The 24,993-nt window shown below is 39.0% G+C and overlaps 1 protein-coding gene across 4 annotated transcripts in view; it reads left to right on the top strand.

The window, feature by feature from the left end:
* Positions 1-24,993, top strand: part of LOC121513959 — a 176,462-nt gene that overhangs the window by 93,178 nt on the left and 58,291 nt on the right. Inside the window, exon 3 of one of the 4 annotated variants that reach the window (XR_005992238.1) lies at positions 16,516-16,652. The exons of the other annotated variants lie outside the window; for them this stretch is intronic. The gene's annotated coding sequence lies outside the window, so the exon portion shown is untranslated. The remainder of the gene's footprint in view (positions 1-16,515; positions 16,653-24,993) is intronic. 4 annotated transcript variants of the gene reach the window in all.

Genomic DNA, 24,993 nt, shown 5'->3' with positions numbered 1-24,993 from the left:
TCCAAGCTTTTCCAAACCACATATTGGTCACATGTTATCCCATTTCAACCCAACCATCTTGTCACAGTTGAACATCTAAGCGCACCAATCTGACACCAGAGATATGTTTCACTTCCTAGTTTTGACATTTTTCGGTTTGGTTTGGGCAATAATTTACTCTGGTGAAAAAATTTTGGTTTTGGTTGAATTTCACAGTCTCCCACTGAGGTTAGAGCAAAATTGATCTCCATTAGATAAAACTACAGTATTTTGCAAGCATGATCTTTAAGGGAAAAATGAACACATTATCTGTAAGCACTTTACAATCTTTGTTGGTACATATGTTAATAAGTACATCAGGGATGCTACTAATGATTAATTTGATAGTGAACTAGCCAAAGACTATTTGGGCAATTTGTTGACTATTTGAATAGACTTTTGGGCTGTTACTTACAGGCTTTTATTTAGGCTGCATGCCATGAAAACTTTAAATTCAGGTAATATTTTTGTCTTGCTTTAAACATAATCAGTGATAATGTAGGCTAGATGATTCTGATTTTGTGTAGCCTGGTAACATTAATAATGTGTTTAACTAAATGAGGTTAGACAGAAGTTAAATATCAGTATGATCAGAGTTTGCCCCATGGTTTACTGTAAGACAGAATGTAGTAAAGAGATGAAAAGGAGAGAGAAAAGATGTTGTATTTTTGGGGAAAAGGCAAGGAGTGAAACTAAAAATGTAAATGGGAGTTTGGACAGTAACTTTGAACTCAAGATCGCTGATTTGCAATTCTCAACAAAGATGCAAAGGATGTGAGATGGTTCATTCTTCCTCAGTCTCCACTCAAGAAAACAATGTCATGGTTGCAAATAGCATCATGCACACTCATTGACCATTACATCTGCATCATCCATTCATCCATCCATCCATCCATCCATCCATTAAAATGCTTGTCACATTTAGGGTTACAGGGTTGCTGGAGCCAATAGATGGTGTGCATTGTAGTCTAGTTGTGTTACACCACATCCTTCAAAATATTCGAGCCAGTGAAATTTATTTAATTCATTTTTGGAGACTGTACTGTACAGACCTTTGCTAAATGGATGAACTTCTTTACTTGGTCCTGTAAGTCAAGTATACAGTGCGTTATACCCATAAGTCTGCTTTTGTATTTTTTCTCTTACTACATGCCATCAGTCTAGTTAGGCTGTGTGATTTCTTCTTCCTGACATGACAGTGATGCTGTCTGATTGTAATTTATGTATTAGGATTTTGATGTTGGTTAAAGCATGACTCAGGGAATCATCTGCAATTTGCATACTTGTGGTGAAAATGAAGTATAGCTACGGTCAGTTTCTTGGCTCTTTCAATGAGAGTTCAGATTTTTGTCAGCTATTTTAAATACATCGGCTAATAATTCACTTAAAGTGTTGAAACTGAAACCTACATTGTGCTGTTAATGTAAGTAACAGACCTACATTCATTTCCTGTAAATACTCCCAGATACATGGGCTCTTTTTCACATCATCTGCACTTCATTTAACTGTTGATCACAGTGCCAGTAACTGTGCCACACATTTAAATTGCCGATTTACCAAACACTTTGTCTATTCAAGCAGAAAATGGACCATATTACAGTTTTTTTTCTTCATTTTTAGCAGTGGTGATCATTTCTGATTATGTTAGCTGACCACTCATGGATAACTGCAGGGCAAACAGCTGTAAACTTAGCACTGGCATACAGTAAACTCTCCCTGTTAAAATCTTTTTTTATTTTTATCCCCTGAATGCTGTCATTATCCCAACAACACTGAAGAAACCGTCTCTCACAGCCCAGCACGCCTCTGTGGCCAAAATCAGTATTAGTTTTCCACCACTGTCCCCGGGCATGTTCTGGCTCTCTGGCTTCATAATCCAGGGCATATTCGAAGATCCTTCACCCAGCAGCAAGCTTTGTTTTTGGGCTTTGGTCCAGCTCTGCTCTTGGGAGGTCCAACAAGCTCCTCCAAACTCCTTCCAGTCATTTTTTTGGCGTGGAGGATTTAAAAAAAAAAAAAAATTCTAACATGCTGTCCCAATCCCCTGGACAATTAGAGGTCGTCACAGAGCAGTTTATAGAAAGTGCAGAGCAACAGAATGTTGTTTTGGAAAAGTTGTAATGGTCCCCAGTGTGTGAGAGAGAATAGGCTCCAAACTGCAACATTTAAAGACTTGTACAATAGAGAAACAGAAATAGCCTGCTTATCTTTTAATAATTTTTACTCTCTGGAAAATCTTGTTTATCCAAATCCCTCAGGAGTTGAGGTTGTCCAGGAAAATTAAATGTTATGCATTATTCATTCATTGAAATTCCTCCCCAGATCTTATTCAAGCTCCAAATTTCGAATTAAATAAGTTTCATCCTCCCATTGTGCATGCTTATTACCTCGATTAAATCCACAAGAAACAGTGGAGCTTTGAAGCACATAGGATGTACTGTGCAAAAGCAGTGTGGATAATCTCAACCACCTGCCAAAACAATGCAGAAAAATTATTGATAAAACAGCAAATTTTGTATTTTCTATCATCCAAAATGATGCAAGCCTCCATTTGAGACTAAACAGTGCTTTTGGGATGGAGGCAACTGGTACAAGTAATTACTTCAGTCTTTTCATGTTGTAGCATGGATATTTAGACTATTGATGAAACAGCACATTTTTATCCATAAAGTAGTGAATTTTCTGTTTCCCTTCATCCAATAATATTTGGATGTCTATCGTTATTTGAGACTAAACAGAACTTTTAGGATACAATGAGGCAACTGGTACAAGCAGTCTTTCTCATTCTCCACATATTTTTACATGGATATTTGTTTTAAACCATTAAATTCAGAGACAGGCCATAAATCTGTCAGCGATGAGTAATTAAGATCAGTCAGTGTTGCTAGGCAGCCTTTAAACACATCTATTTGAGGTCTTTAATAACCATGCTGCACTCGTTCACCTCTCATCTGCACATAAACACTCCATTCTCTCTCTCTCTCTCTTTCTCTTTCCTTTCAGACAGTATCTTGTCAGCATGAGGTCATTGTCTGATCCAAGGCCGATGATGTCATTTCCTTCATAAACAAGTCCCACTTCCTCCCCTGGGCCGATATCAGCTGAGCTTATCCTGTAAGTGCTCCAGAGGGAGTTTTTTTCACAGTGTCCTCTCCTCCCCTCATGCTAAACTTAGTATCTGTTTTTATTAAATTTACACAGCTGCATGAAGCTAAATGAGCTTTTAACTCTGTACCAGACTTTGTTTGGTTCTACACAGAGTAAGAACAGGCTTCTAGGACCACAAAAGACCAGTTTGGTGAGTCTGATGTTATCCCAAAATCATCCCTGCGTGTATGTACAGTCTACTTTAGTTACCCTGACTCACAGCAGGGATTAACTCAGTGAAAGCACCTGACTTTTCATTGGGTTGTCGGAGTCGTAGTGTTTGGTTTGCACAGCAGTGTGAATCAAGAGCGCGACCACAAGCTACATCTCTCAGGCACCACAGCATGGGGAATTCAACAGCTCCTCTCCATCAGCCTGCACATTTATTCAAGTGCAGCTTGTATTTTGCAAATCAGCAAGGTAAAGTGAATGACTGCAAAGTGATTTTTGGACTTTTGAGGAGTGAAACACAGCTGTCGCTGCCTGCAACAACATGGGTTGGGTTACTGCACGCAGCCAAAGTAATCACAGACTAGATGAGCTTTAAAGCTGCTGGTTGCCGGTCAGAGGGGAAAAAAAGGGGCCTATTCTGTTTGCCAAAACACCCTCCTGGCTTGGTTTCTCAGGGACGGTTGACATGGGTTAGGAGTTTAAAAACTGCTACACACCCATGTGTTTTAACAGGTCTTGACCACATGTTATCAGCTGAGCCATGAATGTGGGAAAGCCCCGCAGGCAGCATGACATCATGGCCTGTGTAAAACTAGATAGAGTTAACACACAAGGGTGGAACTGGGAGGAAATGGAAGAAAACAACCGAAACCAATGGAAACAAACTGAGATAAAGTTGACCACTGAATGTGAGACAAAGATTTGATTCTGCTTTGTACTATTTGCTACAGTAAATTTTGACCAGAAAGAGATCAAAGTTGGGGTGAAAACTTCCATACCAGAATCAAAATGTGCATTTAATTTGATTTCCAGTAAAAGCTTTGAACCTCTCAGGCTTGTTTTCCAGTCTGAGTGTTATGTTCCCATTCTGTCCTTCATTGATGTATTTTACAACAACATGGCTAAAGAAATTGATTGTTAAGCCCCAAATTGATTTTTGCATGCACTGGCCCTTTATAAGCTCCAGCATAGTCAGCTGTTTAGTGTCGAAATGTTTTAACAGTTACAGCTTCTCTGCATGTGTTATCAGTTTAGTCATAATGAGCAAGAAGCCCAGTGGCAGAGTGACATAATTTATAGAGAAGAGCTAACACACAGAGGGGTGGAACTGGGAAATAGCAGGGAATCTTTGGAAATAAGTGGAAATTAAGATGGACTGACAACAATGGGAATAACAATGGTGCAGCTATGGTTTGTCTGGCGCAGAGGTCCATAATGACATACAGTTAGTCACTCACACATGAAACTTGAACATGCTGAAATGATTGCTTTTGACAAGAATACGAACAGCGAGTCCAGAGTTTCATCAGTGCTGAGTAGTGAAATAGAGAATGGAGTCAGTCTGCTACACTGCAGTGTAAGCAGCATAACACCAGTGATAACAGATCATCTGTACCCATACTGTACCTAATCATGAACACTAGAGATTACTGAGAGTCCCTCCTCTGATACCAGCTGGATTCCATTTGGTGCCCACCAAAGGTCTATGAGTCATAAAGCAGAGCTCAGTCAGACCCAAAAAGTCTAGCCCGACTCTCCTTGTTTCTTGGAGCCTGACTCAGCACGTCCCATCAGCTAAATTTATGGGCCCAAGCATGATTTAAATCCTACAGTTTTTAATAAGTTGGCCATGGGTAACACTGGGTTGGGCTCTAAATTGGCTTAGCCTTAGGCTGTGAATCTAATCTCTGTTATAAAACACATGTTGTTCATTGGGATCCTTCTCCTTGTCACTGTTCATTCGTTGTCAAGCAGAACATCTCACAGTTTTGCTAAACCTGGTTAAGTTGTGAGAAGCCACATAACCACGTCAACTGACAAGGAATGCTAATATTATCAGATCTTTTTTTTTGAAGCAACCACAAGATACTTGTGCCCTATAAAAAGATAAGCGCTCAGTGAAAAAGTCCCTGAAAGCTGTTAAAGGGGACATTATGCAATAATCACTTTTTAGGCTTTCCAAAACAAAAATATGTGCCCCTGGCCTGTCCACAATCCCCTCAAGTACCAGAGAAATCCATCTCGCCCCCCTTCTCCACCTTTCAGAAAATGTGTGCTGAAACAAGCCGTTCTCAGATTTGCCCTTATGATGTCATGTGGGGAGTAAGCCCTTCCTCCAGGTTTGGTTGCCCCTCCCCACTTTGATGAAAGTTCCTCCCTCCTCTCCTGAGAGGGGAAGATTCAGACAGCTCATTAACATTTAAAGCAACGGACACAGAAACAGCTCGTTCTGTACAGGGCTGAAACAGAGGGGTATTTTAACATACAAAAAACCTAACCTGACATGCCAGATGGTTGTGTTTCACACGTGTGTGTCTGGGAGAGCTTCAATAGGAAACATTTGAGAAAAGGTCTGTCTGTCTGTCACATCTCTACGGGCCAATCAGAGCAACAAAGCATGTGATGAAGCCGCTAGCAAGCTGGACGTGTGCAGCTACTGAGGAATAACATGAAACATGGCGACTATAAACATGTAAGTACTCGACTTTTGTAGTTTTTGAAAAGAAAATAACTCACTGCTGTTCTTTGCTCTTCTTTTAACAAAGAAGTGTCGTCAAGTTCTGATGAAACCGGTGCTTTAGCAGCATCCACGCTAATCTCTTCCTCCATATTTGCTCCAGCTCTTGCTGCTGCTTGTTTACGTCCGACTCTGCTACGCCTAAAAGTACTGCCCCTCATAGCTGATTGGTCCTGTCACTTTCTAACCGGGCCCATACTGTTCAGATGGGAGCTTTGCAAGATGGATTCGCCAATGAGAAACAAGGAAACGGGCGTATCCATCTGCCTTGCAAGGTTACAAAAATCCTACGCTGGAGTGTTTTTTCAGCAACAGACTTCATAGGCATAGGTCGGGGACCTCTGAGACCAATATAAACTTTAAATTAGACCTCTCACCTCCACAAGTCAACCATGCCAACAAATGCGCAGCAAGAGGCCAACACCCTGACACCAGGATTGTCAAGTGGGAACCCCCGTTAGCCATGCAGTGTTTCATTCAGTTAGTCCCATGATACATCCAGAGGCCTGAGTGTCCCAGAGCTACCCTCCTCCATGCTAACTCTCACCGCCCACTATGCCAACATGGAGATGTTCTCTTTCTTACCTACTCTACATGACCATCACAGCCCAAGCCACATTGATTCAGTAGACCCAGGCTTAGTGAAAGGGTGGGGGAGGCAGGGCTATGGTGCACAAAAAAGAATCTCTTAAGTTTCTATGGTCTTTTTTGTGCAAACAGCTTACATGTGGAGTATGTGCAAATTGCTCGCCTGTCGAACAACAAACAGTTTACCTTTGGACAGCCCACTGCGTTACTTTCTTCTTCTTTTCTTCATCTGTCATGATCCCTTTTCATCTCTTCTTGTCAGCAAATTCTATCAAACAGTACTGACATGGCTTAACTGGCTTCCTTTTGGCTGAAGGCTGGTGTGTGAACCATTGATGCAAAGCTTCATGGTCTGCTAGAGTTATATAGTCCTGAAAGTTGACTAGGGCGCTCTGAGGAACTGAGGTGAACATCGTTCTACCTTTCTAGTATTAGATCAATTTTGAAACTGCAATTTTAAGGGAAAATACTTTCTTAAAGTTGCTTTAAGTGATGATTTTTCAGGGTGGATTGGTGCATGAACTGCTCCCAATACCTGATGGCAAGTCTACCTCACAAGTTTTTGGCATACTGATGCTAAAGCCAACACAGAAAGGAAAAAATTTACTAGTATTGGCTCTAAAGCAGCAAGACTATTTGGTAATGTCCAATATATCAGCTCTTGCTTGAAACTTATCAAGTTTGCACTGTGTAAAGTTGAGTGTAAATTTGTTTTACTGTTGTTTTGAAAATGTATGTCTTTGACATAAGTCGGATAAACTGAAATATATCTTGCATTTAATCAGATGGGAAATTATTCCCCTAGGAGCATCATTGGTTATTTCTTTGTAAAATGTGGAAAACCATCAAAAAAAACAAACAAACAAAAAAAAAAAAAAACTGGGATAAAATGGTATTGTAAACCAAACATCATCATGTGTATCAAATTGTGAGTCAAGCATATTCACACATCCCTATTGGTGCTGTATATGTGATGTAATGATGTAATTTTGCAGGAGAAATTAATACTCTTATTTCAGTATGAGCCATACTTTATGCATATATTAACTCAACATATTTTACTCCTTCAGATTAAAATAACCCAACAGTTTCAGTGTATGTGAAAAATTATAAATTTGATATGATCTTATGATGAAAATTGTCTCACCAGTATGTCATTTTATATTTCAAAGTAAGCTTAATTTCCCCTCCAATTTAGGCTACATTAATGACATTAATATTAATGTTCACATTACTGAGGACATTATGAGCAGTGGTGCCTCTTCTACCCCATATGGTTTTTGTAATTAAAAGAGCTAAATCAGCCAAAGTCATGTATGAATGGGCATGTCCCCTACAGGAGAGCCAAAAGAGAAGCTAAAAAGCTACACATCCTGTTAAAATCAAAGGAAAAAGACTTCAGAAAGGATTACATCATCATCATCACCACCATGACCACTGCGCTGACCAGCACCATCATCATCACCACATTTCTAACCACCACCATCATCATCGTCCTCCAGCGCTCAGCACACTCACATATTAACTGAGATTTAAAAGGCCCTGCTGGAAAGATGACATCACTCCTTTTTCCTCCTCTATAACTCTCGGGGGTTCGACTGACAGCGCCGAGGAGCAGGGAAGTCGTTTTGTAGATGATGTGATGTGCTGGCATCTTTGCAGGAATTGTCAGCTGCTTTGCTGTCTACATCTTGCAGAAAAAAAGGAGCCCGTAGGAAAGTCGACATCATTCTCATGCTGCAGAACAATCGCTGGCGTCCCTAATCCTCTGACATAAAATTGACTTATGTCTGGCAGAGGGGATATATACGACAACAATGGAAATCGTTTGGCCCTCCTGCAGGAATCGTCAGCTGTTTGGCGTCCTGGAAACAGAGCGAATTGAAGTGTTTAAGCAGAGCGGCACACTTGCCAGAGACACGGCCCATGAACTGTGACTGTGAGGGTTCAAACCATGCTTGTGAAACGCTGTCACACACTCCTCTGTGCTCTGTGTTCCAAGTCTATCTGCACTGTAATGTCTAAAAATCGGTTAATAACCCTCTGGAGTGGGACTTCAGTCCACCCTCAGGCTAAATGACATAATTCCCAGACATTGGGAGCATGGTGTAAAACTCGAAACTGATATAAAACTGAGGAAACGGGAAGACTGAAAGCCTTTTAAAAAGCAGAACCGCATTGGCGAGCTCAAGGTTAAAAACCCTAAAACTCCATCGTGTTTGGATCCAAGCACACAGCCTCCTCCACCCTCCAAATGGTTTTGATTCTGGAAATTAGCGAGACTTGGAAGCAGGGATTCATCTGCCATAAGTGCTTGAGGGAAATCAGTCATCTGTGTTAAAGTAAAACCAAAAGTGCTGAAGGCAAAATGGATTAAATCCCACAGGCTAGGGCACAGGCAATGCTAACTGATTCAAATAGCTGTGTGGAGAACTCCTCGGGTGGATTAGACACCCTAAAAGTGACAGCATGGTGGGAAATGATGACCACAGCGGTAGAAAGGTGTGTGTTTGTTAGCCGTCAGCGGTTTCCTAAGCAGAGAGAGAGAGAGAGTGTGTGTATTTGTGGTCAATGATGTTCCACAGGAAAAAAAGGCCAAATGCCCAAAATGCCAGAGACACACTTATCCATGCACACACACTCAGCTATAGCAAAGTGGTGTGTTTTCACAACAAGCTGACAGGGAGCTGATGTCATCTACTTAAATCTTCTTGCAGCACTTAATGTGAACCTGTGGGATGTGTTTGTGTGAACACATGCATAGTGCTGCCTTGGTGAGTGTCTATAGATGAGATTTTATTGTTTTTCTATTAAAGTAATTTAACAAAAAATGAGGGTATTTTATTAAATACAGTCATATAAACTGGACATATATTTTCCTTTAATGCATGTATCACACACTGAGGTTTGTTCTTCATTTTATGATCAACTGCAATTCCTATAAAGACCACTAGAGGCTGACTACATGAGTCCTATACTACTAGAATGATTGAGAATGCTTCTCTGCATCCTTCTCAATATAAAATACATTTTTGCACAAACCACCACAGCTTTTTAATTTCTCACCTTTCAGGGGATTTGACACAAGTTGCATCCAAAGGTATTACTTTCAGTTTTGTTGTGTTGCATCCCAATGTTACAGTCAAGAAATCTATATTTTATTCTCTTTAATTTATGCTTAGTACCCTATCACGACAAAGTGAAAACATGATTTTAGAAACTTTTGCAAATTTATGAAAAATAAAAAGTTGAAATATCTCAATTACATAGGCATTCAGACCCTTGTAAACACTTGAACACTTGAAATTTAGCTTAGGTTTCTTAATGCTAGAAAAGCTTTTAGTCATATTATTTAATATATCTGTGAGAAAAACACCAGCTGTGATAATTTAATAAGTTTCCCAGACAAACTTCTTCTGTTTTTAGGAAATCAACTTATCAGATGTAAAGCTTTAAACAGTTCTGAGAACCTGAGCCTTTTGGCTTATCTCTAATGTATGTCATTATAAACACAACTCTCCCATAGATAAAGTGCATTCAAAAAGTATTCAGGACCCCTCAACTTTTTTTTATTTATTTTTTTTTATGTTGTAGCCTGATGCCACAGTCAGAAAAAAACATTTTTTTTTAATTTATTCCCATTAATCTTCAGAAAAGTATTTAGACCCTTTGCAAAAACATTTAGCTCAGGTTCCACTTCTCCTGATCTTTGCAGAGATGTTTCTACATCTTGATTGAAGTCCACATGTAGTAAATTAAATTGCATGGACATGATTTGGAAAGGAAGACCTCCTTAGAAAGCCCCTCGGCTTACAATGCATATCAGAACAAAAACCAAGCCATGAGCTTAAAGGAACTGCCTGCAGAGTTCAGGGACAGGACAGGATTTTTAAAAGGCAAAGCGATTGCTCAATTTATCTGGGCAAACAACTATTTTGAGTTTGTGGTCGTGCCAAACTTTTTACATCATGAATTATGGGGGCTACTGTGCTCTTGGGAACCTTCAGTGCTGTAGAAATTTTTTGTAGCCTTCCCCAGATCTATGCCTTGCATTCCTGTCTCTGCAGGCAGTCCCTTCGACCTCATGGCTTGGTTTTTGCTCTGACATGCATAAGCTGTGAGTCCTTCTATTGAGAGATGTGTGCCTTTCCTAATCATGTCCACAACCAGTTTAATTCACCACAGGTGGAGATCCAATCAATGTGAGGAAACATCTCAGCAATGATCAAGAGAAGTTGGAGGAATCTGAGCTATATTCTAAGCGTTTTTGCGAAGGATCTGAATTGTCATGTCAATGTGATTTTTCAGTTTTTTTGTTTTTCAAAAATTCAAAACATTCCTAAAATTTCACTTTGTCATGATGGGGTACTGAGTGAAGATTAACTAGAATAAAAATGATTTTTTTTTCCCACTGTGGCATCAGGCTGCAACATAAGACAAATGAAAAAGTGAAGGGGGTCTGAATTGGTGTTTTAGGGTGATTAATTTATTCTGAATAACACCCTAATTTGACAGGCCTAAAAACCTAATCTGGATTCTACGTATAAGCACAGACTCTGTAGGCATGCCGTGACTTTGTTGTTGTGGTTTCCATTGGTGGTACCTTTTACATAAGTCACAAGTCCAGTTAGACCACAAACAATGGCCAGTGAATGGAAAAGGAAGTCTCAGCCCAGAACATTTCCTTGGACCTCAGTTTTCCAGTTAAATAGCTGCTGGTTTTACTGGACGTCTTAAAAAATATCAACTGTTGCTCTGAGACTTCAGTCTATGAGTTTAGAAATAGCTTTAATTTGTGCTAAAAAATAATATGGGGACTTTGTGCCAACTTGTGTAGACAGGAAGATTTGCTTCTTTACTTTTCTCTTGTTGGTTATTTCTTTCACATTTTGAATGAGCTCTGTTACGCCTCTGATTAAGAGATGGGTTAAAAATTGAGTTGCTTCCCCTGTTCCTCCATTCTGACCATTTCACAAGCTCTCAAAACAAACACAAGAGTAGATTCTTATTAAACAGGAAAGATCACAATCAATAGCTGTATTAATAATGTGGACATACCTCAGCAAATGTCTGTATGTGTGTTTTTGATTTTTAGTAGAGGCAGACAGACATGGGAGGAGGAGAGATGGAGGGCAGATTGTCCACTTATTAATGGATCCCAGATGGTGATGATCTCTTGGATGAATAAAATCAAAATTAACATCCCATGAAATGTTTGGCATGTGTTTTCATCAAGTTTACAAAGCTGTTGCAGTTCCCTGTGGATTTATCCATTGAAATTATAGTGACAGGCCTATTTTTTAATACAATTGAGACAACTTTGAAACATATGAAGACCTTCCTGTCTGTGTGTTCTACCTCTCAGTCAGCACAAAAAGCCCCATATGGGGTGACCACATTTATTATGTAATCGATTTGAATCAACATTTTATAAGCATTCACTATGTTCAGCTCATGAGATGGGTCATCTGTGGGTTCTCATAGGAAGTAGGCTGAGTAACTCACTTCATTGCTGGGACCTCTGAGTATTCCAACATCCAACGTACATGGGGCCTGTGGGCTTTAACAATCTGATTCACTGATTTAAAATGAATGACTCAAGAGAGAAAGAGGAGAGCGTGTTAGTAATGAGAGCAGTTTGGGATTCACAAACAGGTAGATACAGCATGCTGGGAGATTGACTCAGGCCTCTGTGGGGTGATGACATCACCATCCGAATAATAAAAAAAAATCATAAAACCCATGTGCTCTGTATACCATATAGCTTGGTCTGTGACTCACGTGAGTCAGGCTCGTGTCTATAGAGGAATGAATGTGTTTGAAGTGAGGAGGAAAAAAGTCATGCTGGATGAATCAGCAGGGTTATACCAAACACTTGACTCATTTGGTTCATAAAGGGACTTCCTGGTTTCAGATGCATAAATATGATGTCTTGGTCTCAGGGTTATGTAGTCAGTCTGTAAACTAATGAGACCCTAAGCAGAAAGTAAAGAAAATGCCAGGATGTATACAGTTTTCCCTGTTTAGATAGAGCTCAAGCCTTCAGCCTAATTGGATGTGATGTGAAAGGATCACAAGCCACTTCCACACATGAACGCTTGGAAAATTTCTATATGGTTTAAGGCAGTTTGGTCCTGGAATTTTCTGACTCGCTGTTTCACACATTTCCAATCCAATCCAGTCACAATCTCTAAATTCAAGACACTTGGTAATGAGGAGGGTCCCAGGATTAGCATGCAGGAGGATAAGCCCTCTGTAATGGTGACTATTTCTGATAACTTCACCCTCTCATATCTTCTCAATCTGCCCCCTTAGGTTGCTTCATGAGGAGCCCAGATAAGAATGTACACAAAACTACATGGTGCAATATATGTAAATAAATATTTAAATATATTTATACATACTTTTATACAGTATTTACGATCATATTTTGCCATATTTTTATTTTTGATTTCTCATTTATTATGTACATTGCTGCCATTTTTATCTCTGCACTATCCGAAGCCAAGCAATGAAATTTAATTTAGAAGTGCACTGTTTGGTGTAAATGTGAATGACAAATTAAGTCTAAGTCTAAGTCTATATCACTAACACATTTAACAAGGTACAAGCTCAATAACAGGAAATGATAACTACATACTTAGGCAAGCAGTTAAAACTACATACTGTATAAACATGAACATAGTCACCGCTACATCACCTGTCGGTTTCTTAACTGGAATTTTGAAGACCAACAATCGTTGCCGCCATATTGGAAATGCCATCTCCACCTAACTTTTGATCAGTCTAGAAACAGTCAAAGAGTTTGAGTTTTGTTTAGCCCCCAGTATTCTACTACAACCAGCCCTCTGTCCATTAATTCAACTCAGTCCTGTCTGTTATTATGTAAATTTATGCTATTTTTGTCCATCCCTCTAAGCCTTAAGCTATGTTTGAACTATTTCATCTCACCTGGACTTGTTTTCTTAAAAAGCTTGTCAAATATTAGCCCTGTGGTGCGCAGTCAAGATTTGGACATCCTTTTTCAGGATAACTTGGGCTTTATGAATGTGTGCTGCAGTAATGCCTCTTGAATATAAAAAATAGGAATATAAAGACTAATTAAAAAACTAAATAAAATTAAAACAGAATTTTTTTATGTGGGACACATATTATACAATGAAGAATGTTTTGTTCTCCCATCTCTTTGGGACTAAAGAGTGAAAAGGAAATCACTCTGAGACAAAAAACAAATCTTCAAAATATTTACATATTTACAAAAACTTTTGTTACCTGTGCATCTTATTGTCATGTGTATCTTCTTGTCATGGATGACAATGTTGAGGGTTAGTATGTTTAAAACAGCAAATTTTGCAGTGTTAAATCAACACTTAAAGAGTTAAATTTAACACTGTATCCAAGTGTGTTTGGTCCTTATCAGAATTGGTGTTAAATTAACTCTTTCCACAGTGTTAAAATTTCAGAGTGAAATTAACTCAAAATTGAGTAAAAGATTAACACTGGCTAACACTGTACAGTGTTAAAAAAACTTAACACTACATGTTAGTCAACTCTGAAGAGTGTAAAAAATTACTCAAAGTTGTGTTGGTTATCTATTCTTCTGTAATAACAAATCAGCTCTATGTCAGTGGTAATTCAACTCCCATAGTGTTAAATTTAACACCTAAGCTGAGTTTATATAGTTCTCCAATAGTGATACATCGTAGCATTTAAGTGTTACTTTTGAACACATGAAGGTGTTTTTTTTTTTTTTAACACCATAGTAAGATCAATCTTTTCTGATGTGTTTCAGCAGATTGATTAATAACATAATCAATCGCTCAAGTGTAATACTCAGGCAATTTAACAAGGTTATAACATAAGTGAGACTTATGGTAAGTGATAGGCACACTTTGCTCACTCATGCAGCCCCTGTTGCTTTACACACATACTACACTTCGCTGCCACAGGCAAAAAGTCACTTACTCAGTAAACAATTTCACTCATGGTGGAAAGTTTAAAAACTTAAAAATCTTCAACAATCCACCAGAAACATGAACAAAGGACTCCAAGCAATGATTACTGTACAATAGGCATAATCTAAACATATCCAAACACAATTCAAAACATCTAAAACACACATAAACATTCTGCATGAGGGCATCATGGGAAAATTATTCAAATTTTAAAATGAAAGTAGGCGAGGCTTACATCAATTGACTCTCTGCAGAGTTAATGGGATCAACACTGTCAAACAACTCCAACACTGAGGACCACTTAACTCAGGGTGGAGTTAAAATTACACTTAGGGAGTTAAATCAACGTAACTCTGAGAAATTAACACTTCAGTTTTTACTGTGTTGTACAAAAAATAGATTAGTTTAAGGGCCTGAAATCCTTTTTGTTCCACTCTGTAAATTCATGCTTTAAAAATGAACATGCTTACATGGGACCTTATGGGGAGTCTTTGGTTTACAGCCAACCCCAAGTGGACTGTCAAAGAACTGCACTATTTAGTGCTTTCCCACTGGCTTCATTTTTTAATACCAGAGATTGCCAGTTGCTATGAAGCAGTAAAAAAGCACTCAATGTGAATGAATAACCTGCTGCATGTAGATCTCATGTCCATAGCTGCTTTACTTTGTCGCTGGTTGCACCCACAACCTCAGCTTCAGAGTGCCTCTAATGCTTATTGTTTCCAGGCTACAAAAGCTGACTTCTTTTTCCCTTTACAGTATCAGTGTTGTTTTTCCTAATGGCTACAGGTGCGTATCATATTCCTTTATTTAAGGAAACATCACCACAAAACAGCTGCACTGTAAAAACAAATATAAGGGCCTGATATGAAATACTTTACTAATAAGTTTCACAGCTTTTTTGAATTGAGGGGCCCAACTTAATACTTCATGTTGCCATTTAGATGACATAACTCGCTCATAGCTAAAAATGTTGAGTTGACAAAAAAAAAAAATGTCCTATTGAAATATATATTCCAGTTGGCTCAACTGAAGTCATTGCACCATCTATTTGAGTCCCCAGAAAATGGCTCAACTTAAATCTTTATGTTCACTTGCTATATACCTAACATATTTTAAGAAACTTGTATGTAGTTACGTTATCAAAAGTGCACCCAGTACTTCCTAATTTGTTCACTCAACATTGATCAAGTGGGGTTTTTTAGGGTTTGTAGACCTGTAAACTTTACTCTTGAAAAGACCAGTCAGATTGCTTTCTCTTCCACCATTGCTGTTGCCAAAGCTTTTGATTGGCCACTGAAGCACAAGCATTGACGAATGCTGAGCTATTCCAAAAGTAGAACAATTTTCAACAAAGAACATGACGACAAAAGACAACTGATGCTAAAGCGTTTTTGTGCTCTGGATGCTGAGCACTGAAAATGCTGGACTACACTGGTTTCATATTGAAAATAAGCGCTGCCAATGCAGTAAACAGCAGCTGTGCACACAGGCCTCTACATGTAAGCCATCACATATAGGCCACCCAGACATGGGTAGAAACACAAGTCTAACACACTTGTGAAGGGGGCTCTTTATGATGAAGTTGTGGTTCATTACTTTTGAGACAGTGACCATTTTGTATTACAATAGGGGCTACTTAAACATCAACTAAGCAGCATGGTAATGGTCCACATTCATCATGTGATCTGCGTTGGGTTTAGCTGTCTTAATGTTCATATATGGCAGTCTTGCATGGTGGGTCTAAATCAAACTTCTGTGTGTGACCAGATGATGAGTTCAGGGCCTCTGCGTGATCAAGGTCACTTGAGGCTCTTACCTAATCGTTTTTGGAATCTCTCTCAGTAGCTACCCATACAGCCATACATGCACACACACACTGTTGATATTGTCTTCCTTCCTTCAGAATGACAATGCTTCCTTGTTTATCTGGATGCCATAAAAACACAATCAGCCACAAGTCAACACTGAGTGACTCCAAACAAGCTGGATTATTGCTCTAATTAAGCTTTAATAAGCCCTTATTAAATGGCCGCAGGCCTCGTTAGGCGGTTCATTAAGTCATTTCATCCTTTTATTCCTTCATTAAGTCTCTTTTCTTCTCTCTTTTCTTCTCAGGGAGTGTGGGAGTGCTGAGGTCTGGGAGATCACGACCTTAATTCTCTCCAAGACAGACGGTTTAATTAACACTAGAGGAATCCTCACCGGCTCCAGACCTCTACAAAGGGAGTGTGCAGGGGAATTGGATTGCCAAGGTGAGGCACTAAGCTAATGTGTTTTTTACTGGCAATATACACTAATAACCTTTTAAATTACAGCTACCATGTTCCCTATATTTATGATGTAATTAGATGGTAATATTCAATGCATAAAAAACATACAAAAATGATGAATATACACATAATTTAGCAGTGTTTTAGAGCGATGCTTCAAAATGAACTACACTGAATTGATTTAATGCAAGCCCATCTTTATTACTTTATTTTTAACCAGAACATGAGAAAAAACAAACACGAAGATGTAAAATATATTGCAGTCAGTGAAGCAGACATAAAACTTGTCAACACAAATTAAAGACCCCTCTGTTGCAATCCCCCTACCACACATAATAAATCAAACTAATGGCAGATGCCTAAAACCCAAGCTGACATTTAGCAACGGTTTTGTAGAATCACAAAGTGAAAGTGTCACCCCAGCTGTGTGAAGTTTGTTGGTTTACAGTGAGAAGCAGGAAATGTTGAGATGTAACCCACCTATATGACCTAACCTACAACCATAAACCTGTGGAGGTGGGAGGATAAAATACCACAGTTTTCACAAACTGAAAACAACCTTTTAAAATAAGTCAAGTTTAAGTTTAATCTCAGAATCTATCTTCAGTCAACACGAATCAAACAATCAGTTAGACGATATACTGTATGCATTTTGGAGCGACGTCTCCAAGGGGCCACTGGTGAAGCCAAGGGTTTGTGTTAAATCTTTTTCAGAGAAGATTTCCTTCTCTGTGCAGCATTTGCCTTTACAGCCTGTCATTTTTTGGTCCAGAATGTCTCAGAGTAGCAGCTGTTCCTTTTTTAAGGAAATTCCATGATGAAGGGCTGTTTAGACAAAGCACCTTACAGATTGTTGTCTGAAGTTCAAAGTGTTTCTCCTTTAGACATCACCGTCTGCTGCATACATAGCCTATATGAAGCATTTACCCCCTTGGATGTTTTACCCTCTGATTGATTTCATAAATCAATCATGGTCAATATGATTAGGCCAAAAAATTACAAAAAACCCCCTTGATATAAAAATGAGAACAGATTTCTACAAAGTAATGTCAGTTAAATAAAAATATGTGATGTAAAATAAATGACTGCAGAAATATTTGCCCTCTTCAAGTCAGTATTTAGTAGATGCACCCTTGGCTGCAATCACAGTACTGAGTCTGTGTGGATAGGTCTCAGTCAGTCTTTCACATTTGGACACTGAAGTTTTACTCCTCCTTCTTTAGAAAACTACTCATGCTCTGTCAGGTTGCACTGGGATCGGGCGTGAATAGCCCTTTTTAAATCCAGCTGCAAATTCTCTATTGGATTGCGGCCTGGGCTTTGAAACAGCCACTCTAGAACACTGGCCTTGTTGTCTTTGAACCATTTCTGTGTAGCTTTTGCTGTATGCTTCAGGTCATTAGTTCCCTTGCTGAATGAATAAGATTGTCCTCCAGGATTTTCCTGTATTTTGCTGCATTCATTTTACATTCTACCTTTACAAGCCTTCCAGGGCTGGCATCCCCACAGCATGATGCTGCCTCCAATGTGCATCACAGTGGGGATGGTGTGTTTGTGGTGATGTACAGTGTTTGGTGTCCTCCAAACATAGCATCTTTTCTGATGGCAAAAAGCACCATTTTGGTCTTATCAGACCAAAGAACTCTCTTTTACTAGACCATGGGGTCTTCCACATGTTCTTAGGCAATCTGTAGTCAGTGTGTGATCTGAGTTTTTGTTCAACAGTGGCTTTCTCTCTGCCACTCTCCCATAAAGCCACGACTGGCAAAGAACCCTTGCAACACTTGTATGCAGAGTCTCTCCCATCTCAAAGCTGGTAGGTCTCATAGGTGTCTTGGTGGCCTCTCTCACTAGTCTCATTCTTGCACGGTCACTCAGTTTGTGTGGACAGCCTGATCTAGGCAGATTACACATGGACCTTATTCCTTTCATTTCTTGATGACTGAACACAGTCAGTGCCTTGGAATTTTTTTGTACCCCCTGACTTATACTTTTCAATAACCTTTTCTATGAGTTGCTTGGAGTGTTCTTTTGTCTTCATGGTGTAATGGTAGCCAGGAATACTGATTTAACAGTGACAGAACATTCCAGACACAGGTGTCTTTATACTATGATGACTTGAGACACATTCACTGCACTCAGGTGATCCAGGTTTCACTAACTGTGAGACTAATAGCACCAGATGGCTGGACCTCTGTTGAATAAGATCAGTCACTTTAAAGGGGGTGAATATTTACGCACTTTTTTTACATGACATGTTTTGACACCTTTTTTAAAGATCTGCTTTCATTTTGGCATTAAAGATTTTTTTTGTCATAAAAGCCAATTGTATTGACCATGGTTGATTTATAAAATCAATTAAAGGGTAACGCATCCAAGGGGGTGGTTACTCTTTGTAGGCACTGTAATTGGTCAGTAGAGCTTGGTCTACTAAAGTACCACAAACTGTTTTTAAGTTTTAGAACCTGTTCACAGAAATGATAAAAAGTTTGTTATGTTAAATCACCCATGGTGTCCCATAGTGTTGCATAATCTCTCTATGTGTAAGAAGTGTTTTCTGACACTTCTTTATTTTAACAGTTAATCAGTCACTGACTGTAAATCTTTGCTATGGTACGTAAATGTTGAAAAAGACCATTTAACCAGAGTGTCAGTCACTTCATGAGTTCCCCAACAGCTGAAACAGGCATTGAAATAACAACATAGAAGTGATTAATCTTGACACTGATGGACTTTTTTCTTTTCTCTAACATAAAAAGGGAACATTTTTATTTTCAGTCTGTTTTCAAACTCCTTGCAGAAGCGTTAAGCTTCATACTATTTTAGGTATGTGTGGTGAAACTTTAACACCATATGATGACCTTTCACCACGTACAATCCACCATATCCCCTTGAAACAGAAAGTACTAGTTTCAGGCTGCAACACTTTTTAAAATAGTGCTGTATGAGGTTGTAGAACACAGGGCTTTCATGCATTTACAATAAATACACGGTGCACTAGAACACAGTTTAAATAAATCAGATAAATCAATTGAATGCCAGAGACCAGAGGAGAGCAACGAGGTGCAGAGAGACACTTTGACTTCTGTGAACTATTTTTAACTTCACAACACTACCACTGTCCCTTTGAACAGTGCAAAGCAGAGTTTACCCTCAAGCTGTACAGTTAAAGATTACTGTTAGTAACACCTGCACGTTTAAGTGTGTGCTGTGTCGGGGGATTTCCAGTATTCACAGGTGAACTTTACACCCAGAAACCCTTTTTTCCTTTCCCTTTTTCATGTGCCAATAAACAGCACCTGAGCAAGTGTATGCTCTGTGCAGTGAAGAAAGTTATACTCCAGGCGATCTTAAGGGAAACATCTGTCTGCGCTCTTACAGCATTATGCAGCTTATTATTGGATCAGTATGAATTTTATAGTATGAACATGGATGGTTCTGTGTCCCAAAGGTGATACAAATAGACTAAAGAGCAGGTAAATAAACAAACCAAGGATGAGGAGCTGGGTGGCTGTGGGTGCAGCTGTGTGGAGACAGACAGTGATAAAATACTGAACCAGTTACACAGGGAGACTGGGCCAAATTTAGCCCTCTATTTTGACTGAAGGAGTTGTGATGGAGTGAGGGAGGGAAAGAATGTGAGTGGGTGCACGTAACCATGCTTTTGCATGTTTATTAGCAGTTTGGATCCTGCTGAGGTGACAGATGTTCATGACAGAGGTAGGCGGAGATGAGACACAGCGTCCAAATTAACCCGTGTGTGCTTGTGTGGAAGTCAGGAAATCTGTCCTTCACCTGTCTGTGTTGTCTTCCTGATATTGTATGAGTGTGTTTTTGTGTGTTTGTGCCATATGTTGGCATGATTCAGAGCAGACAGGTAAGACTCCCACCTTCAGCCAATGAAGTGATTGAGTTTCCTGAAGCTTTAACAGATGCTCCAACCCAGGATTCACCCTCTGACTCTGTCTTGCTTTTCTCCTCTCTGTCTTTAAAAAGAAAAAGAAAAAGGTGTCATTTTCCTTTTTTTATTTCCACTTACTTGCACCAACTGCTGCAGTGGCTTGTTTATTCCAGTTGTCGCTTGGCCAATTTGGAGAAGAACAACGCACATATGTGTAAATATAAATACACCTACTCAACAAACATATAGGCTGCATTGATTTAGAGACAGACATACAGTACAGCGCTGAGGCCGCAGATATGCACCCACACACAGCCACAAACACAAGGTGCTTATGCAAAATTAAAGCTCCTGTGTAGGAAGGCACACACACTCACACACACCCTATATGTCAAATGATTAGTTACACAATTAGAAGCCTGAGAAAGCAGAAGCTCCAACTGTTTGTATCTCAGCGTAGGGAGAAATGAAACTTGTGAAACACAGAAATCTTAGTTGGAGATATTTATGGGCTCAGATATTTTACAATTTCTTGCTTACTCTAAAAACACATCCATCATGATCCTGCATACACATTTAAAACTGCCTACCATAGTGTTATGTGCATCTGTCATTATATTAAGGTGTATCAGGTTTCCGTTCTAACATCTAAATCTACTTTAAATATTTAAAACATTATTTTAAGATTTATCATATTATATCATATTGCATTGTATCGTGACTTATCATTTCATACTGTGACATACTGCACTGTATTGTTCCCTATCATACCATATCTTATTATGGTAGTTTATAAAGTTTTTCTAGGCCTCGTTTTGCAAATTACATACACAACAGCACACATAAACACAGAAATTATTTTCTCATGCAGGTAAGATGTGGCAAAAGGAAGGAGTTTGGCTCTTTCTGTAGTACCCCCCAGGCCATGAGTAGCTAATCTTGAGAACCGGAAGAATTCCCGGTGGACCGGGCCAGTGTACAGTGGCATTTAACAGGCTACACTCATGAGGGATGGACATGGGCAGGAGTGCTCATTTTTCCAGTTGCGTTTCCCCTTAAAAAACGCTCTCTCTTTCTCTCTCCCTACACTTGGTCAGTTGGGGAGGGTCGCCCATATCCGTCTGTCTGGAAACACTTCTGCTGCATTGGTTCCGTGTGTACCATATCAATGGTAAATCCCTCTGACCCAGCACACTCAAGGTCACAATCAAGACAGAAAGATGAATAATAACTAGAGCCAAGTTGGTGAAATCTTAGACTGAAAAAGGGGAAAGCTTTTAAAACTTATGTAGTCTTATGTGCTAATTTATTTTTTATTACAAGCTTTGTTACAAGAACTAAGTGTAAAACAACACCTCTGCACTTCAGCCTCTCAATCAGCTTGCTGCTAACAAGCAGAAGCCATGAGAGAGAGCAGGTAGGGTTCAGTCAGTGTAAATGTTAGAGTACCTGCTATAAATAAAAAGAGCCCAGAAAAAAGATGTTGGGTTTTGTAGATAAAAATAACTTGACTTAGAAATGATTGTATAAAACGTTTAAAACTACAAAGACTTGTTCAACTATAAAACTTGTCCTTAAAAATGACTGAGTGGTGTGGTAGGTCATCATAATAGAAGTGAAAAGGATTAGATAAAAATGTGTTTTTTTTTTCTTTTTGGTAGTGGAAACTGGCTTTCATTGACTTGAGAAAACAAGTGTTCAATTTTTAAACTTGATTTTTGTGTCAGTAGCTTGGTGCAATTGTTACTGGCTGTAACACACAAGGCTCAGGCTGGCTGTTCTCCTAGTGTGTTAATAATTGCACATGATAAAACCAGCTCTAGAATATTTGTACCTGAGTGCTTAAAGTAACTTTTATTGTTTAAAAAAATATAAATACTTAAATACTACTATAATGAATACATAATACACAATTATATGTCTTCAGTAAAAGGTTGTTTCCTAAAGTGGGCTGATCTGAGCCATGAAACTCCAGGGCTGAAAATGAGTCCCAGTGTAGCCGTGGTTCCCCTTACTGCACAGGTGAAGCCAAGGGTAAGATATGACCAATCGTGTTTTCTTCTTTGGTTGCCCTACTTTTACCAGGATGTTTTAAAAAAAGATGCTGTCATTTGCTGGCAGTACAATGGTGTACCTTGTTTTTATTTATCCTTGAGAAGCCCCTCACCAATGAGGCAACTTTGGGAATAACTAACGTATCGTATCATATCATATCGTATCGTATCCGATCGTATCCTATCCTATCCTATCCTTTTGTAACATATTGTATTGCAGCATATCTTAACATATCATATTGCATTGTATTGTATATTGTGTCGTCTGTATTGCATAATGCCCCATATTGTAGTTATTGCATCATACATATCATATCATAACGATGATATAGTATTGTATCATAATAGTATGGTTTCGTCTCATATTATATTGTATCCTATATATGGTATTGTAGGGTATGTTACTATATGCTATATTATTGTATGGTTTTGTATCATACTGTATTGTTTCGTTTCATTTGTATCATTTTTTTTGTTCTCTATATAGAATCTTAATCGTGTTGCATAATCTGTATTATATTGTATCTTACTTATCCTGTTTGTTTTTTTTGTATGAGTGACAGGAATTAGCTATTGTTCAAGTTAAATTTTGACAAGTATTATTTTATCATACAAATGAAAAATTATGATTACAAAGAGTACTTTTTAACCTGACACGCCAGATAAATGTATTTCACACATCCATCTGGAAAACCTTCAATAATAAGCATTTGGGAAAGGGCAGAGGATTTGAAAAAAACTCAGAGTGTGATTGGATGAATGTTCTGTCTGTCACACCTTTACGGGCCAATCAGAGCAACAAAACACGTGACGTAACCGCTATCGAGGTGTGCGTGCGCAGCTACTGAGGAGTAACATGAAGACATGTCAGTACACGACCCTTGTCGTTTTTTAAAAGAAAACAACTCACTGCTGTTCTTTGTTATTCTTTTAACAAAGAAATATCATCAAGTTCTGATAAAACTGGCACTTTGGCAGCATCCACGCTAAGCTCTTCCAACATAACTGCACCTGCCTCTCGTTGCTGCTTGCTTATGTTACGATTCAGCTGCGCCTGAGAGTACTGCCCCTCATCGCTGGTTGGACCTGCCACTTTCTAACTGGGCCCAAACGGTTCAGATGGGAGCTTTGCAAGATGGATTTGCCAGTGAAAATGAGGAAACGGGCATATCCATCTGCTTTGCAAGGTTATACTTTTATAATATAATATATATATAATAATATAATATAATTTTGTTATGTGTAAAGTGCTATATAAATAAAGATGATTTGATTTGATAATTGCAGCTAAAAACAGGGAGTTAAGATCAACTTCATTTGCTGACAGAGCCAACCCTCTGCTGTGTGTTTAAATGGCTTTAATTGAAACTGATGTCTACTCAATAAGAGCATCAAAGGCTAGCAATTACGAGACATTGGTCACCAGTCCTGGTGGCAGAACATCGAAACCAAGAGTGTACATGTGCACATACAAACTCACTAACACACATGCACATGCATACAGGCAGTCACCCACACATTTCCTGTGTGTTTCATGTGAGACGCTCTTTTCTTCTTTCTGTTCTGTTTGGAGAGGAAGTGCGGGTCTAATGACTTTTCCTCTGCGTCACAGACACTGCGTGTGGGAGGCAGACAGCCATGCTGCACGTGTGTGCATGTGAGAACCTTTATGCATATATGTATGAGTCTGTGTAGAGCCTGATACATGCAGGTTTTCTTGTGTTATGCATTTGCTGAAGGCTTCATGCGTATTTAAGACTGGGTGGTTTTGAGAATTCTTACATTTGTCTTTCTTGTCTAGAGGAAAAGTAATGTATGTGTTTACAAGTTTGCAGGAAGTTTTCAGGCTCAGGGACTGATGAGTACGTTTCGGTCTATTTTTCTCTGAATTACTTGTTTCACTTTGTATGTTTACCGTATTCCTGCTCACATGTGGGACACTTGTGCCTGCACTTGTTTGCATGCTTCCATGAACCATGACCATACAGTACTGTGTAGGCATGCAGCTTGTTTTTGCGTGTTCTCTTCACACAGTTCCTGTAAACAGAGCTACCAAAGAGACCTTAGACGGTTTACAAGAGCTTTGCAATATTCAGGGTATTTTTTGATTTTTCTGAACTCCATAAAGTGATCCTATCCCATCATGTATTTCTTCTGAGTATTATTGCTGACTGACCTGAATTTTACTTGGAATTTCTTTCAGATGTTTGCTATCAAAATTTTGCTCTGTTTTACCATCAGTGGCCCATAGCATATTGTCAAAGCTGGGATGGAAAAACGATCCCTTAAAACTAATATTCTTAACAGATTTCTGGGCCTAAAATCTTTCTGTTCGGTAACATTTAGAGTTACATATCAGCAGGACATT

The sequence above is a fragment of the Cheilinus undulatus genome, linkage group 8 (genome assembly GCF_018320785.1).
Source record: "Cheilinus undulatus linkage group 8, ASM1832078v1, whole genome shotgun sequence".
Classification (NCBI taxonomy): domain Eukaryota; kingdom Metazoa; phylum Chordata; class Actinopteri; order Labriformes; family Labridae; genus Cheilinus; species Cheilinus undulatus.
The sequence above is the reverse complement of the archived record's forward strand: the minus strand, read 5'-3'. Positions and strand labels throughout refer to the sequence as shown.